The sequence below is a fragment of the Panulirus ornatus genome, chromosome 27, assembly GCF_036320965.1.
Source record: "Panulirus ornatus isolate Po-2019 chromosome 27, ASM3632096v1, whole genome shotgun sequence".
NCBI lineage: Eukaryota > Metazoa > Arthropoda > Malacostraca > Decapoda > Palinuridae > Panulirus > Panulirus ornatus.
Window position 1 is genome coordinate 382,252 of NC_092250.1, and position 10,142 is coordinate 392,393.

Consider the following 10,142-nt stretch of genomic DNA (forward strand, 5'->3'; position numbering starts at 1 on the left):
TACAATAGAAAATCATACCCACTCACACCCACACACACACACACACACACACACACACACATATATATGTGGATTTAACTTAAAAATAAATTTAAAAAATCTCAAGAGCATATATATATATATATATATATATATATATATATATATATATATATATATATATATATATATATATATATATATATATATATCAGACATCTATAGGTCTGTGGACCTGGATGATCTATGTCGCAAATATGACCTTAAATTATCTGTGTCGCAAAGGCGAACTTGCACCATCTTCGTCGAAATCCGACTTTATTTACGAGAAATCTCACCAAAAACGTAATCAATTCGTAAATTTATGATGGAGAGAGAAGAAAAAAAAAGAATGAAATAGACTACAATGATGTGGTTTTGGCATCGATAGATACCGAAAAGGAACCAACCCAAACTCCATCTTTTTCCCTAATCACCCCCCTTTTAAAATCTATTTTACGGCGTCGAAGACGCCTGTCGTAAGGATATATATATATATATATATATATATATATATATATATATATATATATATATATATATATATATATATATATAAGAGGGGAAAACAATAGGGAGGAAGAAAAGCGATGGATATGGACCATGGCTTACACGCCCGGCCTAACGGAGGCCAGGAGGTCTGTGGTGTGGACGGTGCCTGGCACAGGCGACACTAGGACCAGGGGACTGTGTGTGTGTGTGAGAGAGAGAGAGAGAGAGAGAGAGAGAGAGAGAGAGAGAGAGAGAGAGAGAGAGAGAGAGAGAGAGAGAGAGCAGCCCCACACACACACAGGAGTTAAATCACGAACCGTAGCAAATACTCTCTCTCTCTCTCTCTCTCTCTCTCTCTCTCTCTCTCTCTCTCTCTCTCTCTCTCTCTCTCTCTCCCACATTCATCAAACTCCCAACACAGCATATCCACCCACGCACCCCTTGTCGATCCCAGTGATATATCAAAAACGATTAACGGAAATCTCCGGGGGACGCGTCCTTGGTTCCACCAACCTCCCCACTCCTTCCCTTCCTTTCCCTCCCACGGAATCGTACCTTACACCTCCTGCTTCCGTTCCTCATTCCGCGTCGCCAGACGGGACCCACTGGCTTAAACACCCCCTCTCCTCTGACCATGACAAGAGGAAACGTATGAACCACCTCATCAACAGAAGCGATGATAGGACAGATAGAAAACGAGCCATGCTCTTCGGTGGTGTGGATTTTCAACAACTTCTCTATTGGGGATTAGTGAAACCAATGAACGAAACGGTACATGACGTACACAGCGTACCAGGTGCACAAGCAGACATCATCACATCCCCCAACGAACAATGAGGAAGACCTCTGAGTAATATAGCGTCTCACGACCTTACCCTCAGCGAATACAACGAAGCAACAGATGCTTCTTCACTTCCCCCCATAAAAAAAAACACGGTGGGCTGGATCCTGCGGACCTTCAAGACAAGACTATCTAACGGTGGCGCTCTTTTGAGGCTGTGTTGCTCTGGCCTAACAGAATACTGCCGTCTGCTAACACCACCTTTCAGGACGGGCAAAATTGCAGTTATAAAGTGTTCAAAGGTCTTTTGAAGTCGACACCGACGCGTTATATCATCTGAACTATTGTTGCCAGCGGCTGAAAGCAGTGAGGTCCGGTACTTTCTGGAGGCGCAGACGGGAAACAGAAAGCAGACTATATATTTGCAAAATCCAGTAAGGCATGGTTCCCAACTGTTCAAAATACTACCACTGAAATTAAAAACAGTTCCAACTTTTCATAAGGCGAGGGAAAAACACACCTTGGACCTCCGGGATCCCAAGCGTGTTTCAAACACACACTCCCTCCGACCATGAGAAACACCAAGAAATGTCCAATTGGAAAAATTCGCCATGGGCCGTTCTCCCTGGACTAGGAGTGCCATGTATGTCCTATAGGGGCTCCCGCAGCGCCCAGGCAACCAGCTACGTCCAATGAGCGAGGAGGGACGGACGACGGGCCACAGTGTATAAGAACTTGAATAATATTCCGGGACCTTCGAACTCGCCTGCTTGAAGGCAGGTCACTTCTACTCAAAAGACGAACGCGAAGCTGGCTTGCTAGCTAGGCTGGCTCGTAAGCACGCTGTAGAGAACGAGACACGGCATCGAACCCCCAACTCCACCCCAGGGCCCCACCTGCTGGAGGAGGAGGGACTGCCTGTATGTGGGGGGGCCGCTGGGGGGGTCGTGGGTCTGCTCCCTGGGTGATATACATGACATCAACAACATCACGAGGAAAACTGTGATTGCGGTTCTCTCTCTCTCTCTCTCTCTCTCTCTCTCTCTCTCTCTCTCTCTCTCTCTCTCTCTCTCACACACACACACACACACACACACACACACATGCACACACACACACACACACGCACACACTAAAAAGAGAAGGACAAGCATCTCAGGTCCCCAGCACAAGTAGGTCGACAAGGGCCTCCCTGTACCGGAGACGCAGGGCCAAGCAAGGCCACGGTTCGGGACGCCCTCGGTTCGGGACGCCCTCGGTTCGGGACGCCCTCGGTAGGCAGGGCAAGCAAGCGGCCACGACGGGGAACACACTCCCCCCCAACAACTCCCTTCTATAAATACGTCCGTCTTCTCCTGCAGGAGGAGGAGCAGGAGGAGGAGGAGGAAAACGAGAGAGTCCCACCGTAGAAATGGGACGACGGCGTCTCTCTCTCTCTCTCTCTCTCTCTCTCTCTCTCTCTCTCTCTCTCTCTCTCTCTCTCTCTCTCTCTCTCTCACCTAGCCTTGGGGACGGCCGCTATAAGGGAGTGTCCGCAGTAACAAGGCTCGCGCGCGCGCCTGGTCTAAATTCGGCAGTGATGCCCCCGCTCTCGTCCACGGTGACACTTCATTCAGCACCGTAGCGCGCTAGCTACGGGGGTGTTTGGTCCCTCACCCACACACCACACCACACCACACCTCACCTCACCTCACCTCCACACACACCACACTCACTCACTCACTCTCTCATTTCCACACTCACTCACTCCCCACACACACACACACACCAGACTCACCCACCTTCCACACAAATACACCACACTCACTCACTCCTTCCACACACACACACACACACACACACACCAGACTCACCCTCTACACACACATACACACACCAGACTCAACCCTCAGCCTCCGATGTCCAGAAACATGTCTTAAATACATATATGATGTACATAAACCACAACATTTGCTCTGTAAAACCTCCTGTGCTGTGGAGGACATATAGTTCACCCGTGTCATCTTCATCCAATGGTAGTCAAAGTACCCCACCCCAACCCTTACCTTAAGCTCTTACGTGATCTATCATTCATTTACCGTCAATAACCACCCATATAAATATCTGTAATTTCTTTCCAAACTACATATTTTCACCCTGAATGGAGGCCTGGAGGTGATAAACATTTATCATCGTCAAACGTGGCTCCGTCCATACCACATATTCTCCAAACGCCCTCGATCTAATGTAGTCTTCAATCACATGTATGCTACATCTCCCTGTGATTGGCTCATACAGCCACTCCTGCCTCACCCAATCATCTTGATCAATGTACAAGGCATTATCCCACACTGTCATCTCTCGCTGGTAAACTTACCTTGACTTCTCTTCTTTTTTTACACGTAAATATAAAAAGTGATTTTTCCCTCCCACTCCACACTCTCGTTCCTTCAACACAAGCTCTGCCTATCTATCTCCCTCTAGATCAGTTCTAAACACAGTGTGTATCTATCTATCACCGCAGAATCACTTGTTTTTACCAGACAATCCAATCGTGGGCTAATCAGGCCTCCTGTTGTCTGTCTTTCTCATGTAAAACTCATGTAAACACTATATCTATTTTCCCTTGTCTAACCTTCAACACAGTATCTATCTATCTACCTCCTCCAACTTCATCTCCAACACAGAATCGACCTATCTCCCCCACCCTCCAACATCACCTTCAACATCTCCTATCCTTCTCTTTCCACAACCCTTTCAAAGCTTCTACAGTCTTACAAAACTCTTCACTCTTCACTTACCTATCTCAAACCATCCACCCCCAAAGAACCTTATTAAGAATATCCCATCTTTCCCCAACTTTTACAACCACTCCATCTCCTCTCGTCCTTCTAGCAATCATATTCCAACCCTAAACCTTCCCCCCTCTAAAAAAAAACACACATTATCTTTTCCATTTCCATTTCCATAACTCTTCAGTGATCCAAGACAGTTTTCCAAAGTCCTTTGTCCACTATGTGTGTGTGTGTGTGTGTGTGTGTGTGTGTGTGTGTGTGTGTGCGTCCAAAAGCAGGTCATCCGAATCCTCGTCCAATCACAGAACACGCCTCAAAAACGTACACATCTCTCCGTGTTTTACCCCGGTTGTAACTTCAAGTGTACATGATGCGTAGGATCGCCTCCCCCTTTTGTAAATAGATAAAAGCACATATGAAGAATGATTACGGCCTCGGCTGCGTGTGTGTGTGGGGGGATAGATTAAGGGGCCCAGTGTGGGTCGTGTTGAACTACCCTTGTGTATACAGGAACGCCCACACCCCCACACACACCTCCCACACACCTCGATGCACCTTGCGACATCCCAAGAGAATGGATGGGTTCGAACCCTTGTGCAATACAGTTGGATCTATGGTGCCCCCCACCTCCATGTCTCAACCCGAGCCTGACTATCCCCACCTGTACGACACCATGTCCCAGGCGTATCCCAACAGTTCACTGGGACAAGAAGAAGAAGAAAAAATGAATTCACCGTAAGATACACTCCCGCCTCGGATACAAGACTCGAACCCTGGTTTCATGTACAAAATACTAGTGTATTACAGAGGCTACTCTGTAATACGCTGGGGGATGTATGCGTTCAACGCCGTTCTCGTAACACTCTGTGGGCGTATACACACACACACGCACACACACACACACACACACAGGAAGAAAACGGACAGAAGGCAAGCAGTGCCCAATCGACCCCAGTTTCTAATCAACGAATCGCGAATCAACGGCAAAAAATCTATCTATCTATCTATCTATCTATCTATCTATCTATATATATATATATATATATATATATATATATATACACACACACACACACACACAAACAGACAACGAGAGACTGCGGGAATAACATGTTGCAATAGTGGTTATGTTGGGGGGCGGGGGGGCGCAGGCGCGGGGGGGGGGGCCGCGCGGGACTAACATGTTGCAATAGTGGTTATGTTGTGGGGGGGGGGAGGGGAGCGATGGGGGGGAGGGGGAAGAGAGACCGTTGGTGTGGTGTGGGGGGGCGGCGCCACACTGGATGGACGGACGGTGGGATGTGCGTTTGGGGGGAGGGGAGGGGAGGAGAGGGGAGGAGGGGGGAGGGAGGGGAGGGGAGGGGAGGGGAGGAGGGAGGGGACAAGAATCCCCGAACGGAAGTGGTTCAAATTCCTTAAGATGTTGCTGGGTTGCAGACCTATGATGGGGGGGGGGGGTGTCGGGTGGGGGGGAAGGGGGTGGATCCCGGATCGGGAGAGGAGGGGGAGGTGGTGGAGGTTGGAATATCTGAATGTGGGAGTGGGGCACAATGCTCTCTCTCTCTCTCTCTCTCTCTCTCTCTCTCTCTCTCTCTCTCTCTCTCTCTCTCTCTCTTTCCAGTCAGTCACAAAAGCACAAGAGAGAGGGGAGAGGGGAGGAGAGGGGAGGGGGAGAGGCTGTACATATATATATAAGGCCTCCAGCAAGCAGTTATCTGACCAGTAGAGGGGAGGGAGGGAGCCAGCTGTGTACTACATCTCCCGTGGGGACATGAGTCCCAAGATCCCATCCACGCCAGGTGGTGGCGGCAGGTGGTGGTGGCAGGTGGTAGAGGAGGAGGAGGGGGTGAGTGAAGGGAGATGGTGTTGTGGTACCGGAGCAGAGCCAACACTCACCCTACACCCCCCTCTACACCCTACACACACACTAGGACAACAACAGGTCACGTAAGTAAGGTAGTCTAGTAGGGTGTGTGGTAGTGTAGTGGTGGGGGGGGTGTGTATGGTACTGTGTGGTGGCAGGGTGTGTGGCAGTGTGGTGCTAGGGGGTGTGTATGGTACTGTGTGGTGGCAAGGTGTGTGGTAGTGTGGTGGGAGTGGGGGGGGTTGTGCGGTACTGTGTGGTGTTAGGGTGTGTGGTAGTATGGTGGTGGGGGTTGTGTGGTACTGTGTGGTGATAGGGGTGTGTGGTAGTGTGGTGGGAATGGAGGGGTTGTGTGGTACTATGTGGTGTTTGGGTGTGTGGTAGTATGGTGGTGGGGGGTTGTGTGGTACTGTGTGGTGATAGGGGTGTGTGGTAGTGTGGTGGGAATGGAGGGGTTGTGTGGTACTATGTGGTGTTTGGGTGTGTGGTAGTATGGTGGTGGGGGGGGTTGTGTGGTACTGTGTGGTGATAGGGTGTGTGGTAGTGTGGTGGCGGCAGGGTGTGTGGTACTGTGTGGTGGTGGCAGGTTGTATGGTAGTGCGGTGGTAGGGGGTGTGTGGTACTGTGTGGTGGTGGCAGGTTGTGCGGTTTTGTGGTTGCGGCTGGGTGTGTGGTATACTGTGTAGTGGTGGCAGGTTGTGTGGTACTGTGGTTGTGGCAGGGTGTGTGGTACTGTGTGTGGTAGGGTGTGTGGTAGCGCAATGGTGGCAGGCTGTGCGGTAGTGTGGTGGTAGAAAGGTGTGTGTTAGTGGGAGAGTGTGTGGTAGTGTGGAACTGGGGAAGTGTGTGGTAGTGTGGTAGCGGGAGAGTGTCTTTTGTACTGAATCAAACATGCTGGTAATGTGTGGTACTGTGGTACTGGAAGACTGTGTGGTAGTGTGGTGCTAAGAGAGAAGTGTGGTGGTATGGTACCGAGAGACTGTACCACTGTGTGTTCCTGGTTAAGTGTGGCATGGTGGACTTGTGTGTGTGTGGTAGTGTGGTACTGGGATAGTGTGTGTGTTAGTATGGTAGTGTGATGTTGTAGTACTGGTAGAAAGTGTCATATTGTGGTACTGGTAGAATGTGTGGTAGTGTGGTACAGGTAGAATGTGTGGTAGTGTGGTACTGGTAGAATGTGTGGTACTGGTAGAAAAAGTGATAAAGTGGTACTGGTAGAATGTGTGGTAGTGTGGTGGTTGAAGGATGAGTGAGTAATTTCCAATTTGTACTATATGGGGAGTGAGTCTTACACTTGTGTTGCCCCGTCTCAACCTTGTATATATGTACCATGTCTTTACTCTTATGTACACCACACACACACACACACACACACACACACACACACACCAAGCCAGGTACCCAATTATGGGCCAGCTCGAATGGAAGGACGAACACCAGGGTTGGGTGTGGGCCAACTGCCGCCCCCAGGATTCGAACCCGGGCCGGGGCCATGCGTGAATCATGATGGTCAGCGTCTCTGAACCACCACAGCGCGGGGGGAAGTGTGGTACATAATGGTACCTGTGTGTGTGTGTGTGTGTGTGTGTGTGTGTGTGTGTGTGTGGTATACATATTAATATATTTTCCAGTTGAACAATCGTGTTCACAATGTAGAGGAATATATATATATATATATATATATATATATATATATATATATATATATATATATATATATATATATATATATACATATATATATATATATATATATATATCCCTGGGGATAGGGGAATAAGAATACTTGCCATGTATTCCCTGCGTGTCGTAGAAGGCGACTAAAAGGGGAGGGAGCTGAGGGGGGGCTGGAAATCCTCCCCTCTCGGTTTTTTTTTTTTTTCAATTTTCCAAAAGAAGGAACAGAGAAGGGGGCCAGGTGAGGATATTCCCTCAAAGGCCCAGTCCTCTGTTCTTAACGCTACCTCGCTAACTCGGGAAATGGCGAATAGTTTGAAAGAAAAAAAAAAATATATATATATATTCTTGCTATGTATTGAATCATTATTGATAATATTATTTCTTCATAACTGCTGCCAACAGTTAGTTATCTGAGGTCAACAACCAAAAAACAGTCAACAGAAAATGGAGTGCCATACAAACACAAAAAAAAAGGGGGAGGGGGGGCGGTGGAGCGACACGAGAGAAAACGGGAAAGTGCTAATAACACATGATCACCGCTGTAATCATTCTTTCAGGCAATTAATTCATTCGCCGTTCATCTTACACCCGTTTCGCCACCCGCTGCGCACAGGGGACGGCAAGAACTCCTGAAATTCACACCTGTAGTCCTCCTGAAGTGTTTCAGGACGGAGGGAGGGAGAGAAAATGGGTCGCCGCACACATATAACACACCATCAGATATAAACACTAAAGTTGTGGCGCACTTGTGCCACATCGGGGATATATACACGGTCATGTGTCACTCCACTCTACTGAGGGACTTTCTCCACACCGGAGCTTATCTACTTTGAATAGATACATATACATAAAGAAGATAAATTCATAAATATATATACAGACGATATATCGTATTTGCTATGGGAAATAAAGGGGATATAGAGAGAAAAATTATAGGAAAATATGAAAGGGACATCCATGGTTGGGAGTTGGCAATACTTATTTGGCTCCGTCGTCTGCTAGGCGGAGCAGTGCGCCTGCGCCGGACGAATGTAAACATCAACACACCTTTTGCGCATTTGATCTTTTTCTTTTAATTATGACAATTCTATGACCGGGTTAGAGTAGGTGCTTCGATTTTTTGTGTGTTAAATGTATTATTTGCCAATGTATATGCACGCATAGGATATTTCTATAATCGATTAGAGGAAAAATAGTTTATATAGACGAGATATAGCAGGACAAATGGCTCCTCAGGACTGTGGCCATAGCTGATCTCGAACAGGAACACACACACATCAAAAACCTTACCATCAAGGGGATGGAGGGGATGTGGGGTTGGTCCAAGTAAGCTTAACCCTTTACAATCCTTAAATGACCAATAGTTTATATTAATTTTTTGGCCAAGACTGTCTCGTAGTTCGAGGTATATAATAACGTGGAGGAAGGGGGAAAGAAACATTACATTTAGGCTCGCTCGTCGACCCTATTGCAATGAAGAGGGAGGAAATGAATTCTGGGAAAGGTTTATATCTCTAAATCATTAAAAATCAGGTGGTATTATTCCAGGGCCACCTGTGTACCTGTGTACTAATTAGTCGGGTAATTAGCCCTGACCCCCTCGTTCGACTCGAGGAAAGAGCATGAAGAACGTTATATACGAAGGTACACCCATCACATGAACAGACACCCACGACAATTTTCCCCCTTTATCCAACCTCAGAAACTTCAAACGAACAATCGCCTACGAAAACTTAATTTGATCTTTAATGGGAGCAATTTTCTCCCCTAAAGAAATATATATATACAAACTACTAACAAATAGAAACATCGATCCATCCCTTTCTTAAACAGTGGGTTATATACACAGTGGGCAATTCAAAGCCCTTTGTATTCTGTAATGGTCTCTGTATCTGCTCGTCGCTGGGACACGACACTGTAACAAAAGGGTTTTTTTGTACCCCATCACACGTTGGGGGCCCACACCAGGCGCCCCCCCCAAAAACAGGGGTACAACTCCTGCCAGTTCAGGGTGGGGGGGTCACGTACGTACGTACGTACGGACGTTCACGGAACGACCTTTTTAACACGATCGGGGCAATCAAGGTAATTGGGTCCGTAATTGTGAATAATCACATGAGTGTAATTGACCCCCTACCTCCACTAAACACACATACACACACACACACACTCACACACTCAGCATTCACCACAGACCTGACGATACACACACACACACACACACACACACACACACACACACACTCGAAACTCTCCTCTCCCTAAAATTAATATATATATATATATATATATATATATATATATATATATATATATATATATATATATATATACTGCGCCTGCGTCGACTCACACGTCATACGGGAGTGTTCGTTGGCTACAGAATGAATAAATAATAATAACAACAACAACAACAATAATAATAATAATAATAATAATAATAATAATAATAATAATAATAATAACGCAACCAGTGTCATCTCTAGGTGATAATCTCTACGCGGATGAGTGTAAACAAAATATAATGGTACTT

The 10,142-nt window shown here is 47.0% G+C and overlaps 2 long non-coding RNA genes across 3 annotated transcripts in view; one reads left to right on the forward strand and one right to left on the reverse strand.

Moving 5' to 3' along the window:
• The window catches only part of LOC139757509 (uncharacterized), a 270,656-nt gene that overhangs the window by 233,714 nt on the left and 26,800 nt on the right, over positions 1-10,142 (reverse strand). The gene's annotated exons all lie outside the window — the stretch shown is intronic.
• The window catches only part of LOC139757508 (uncharacterized), an 89,563-nt gene that overhangs the window by 12,233 nt on the left and 67,188 nt on the right, over positions 1-10,142 (forward strand). The gene's annotated exons all lie outside the window — the stretch shown is intronic.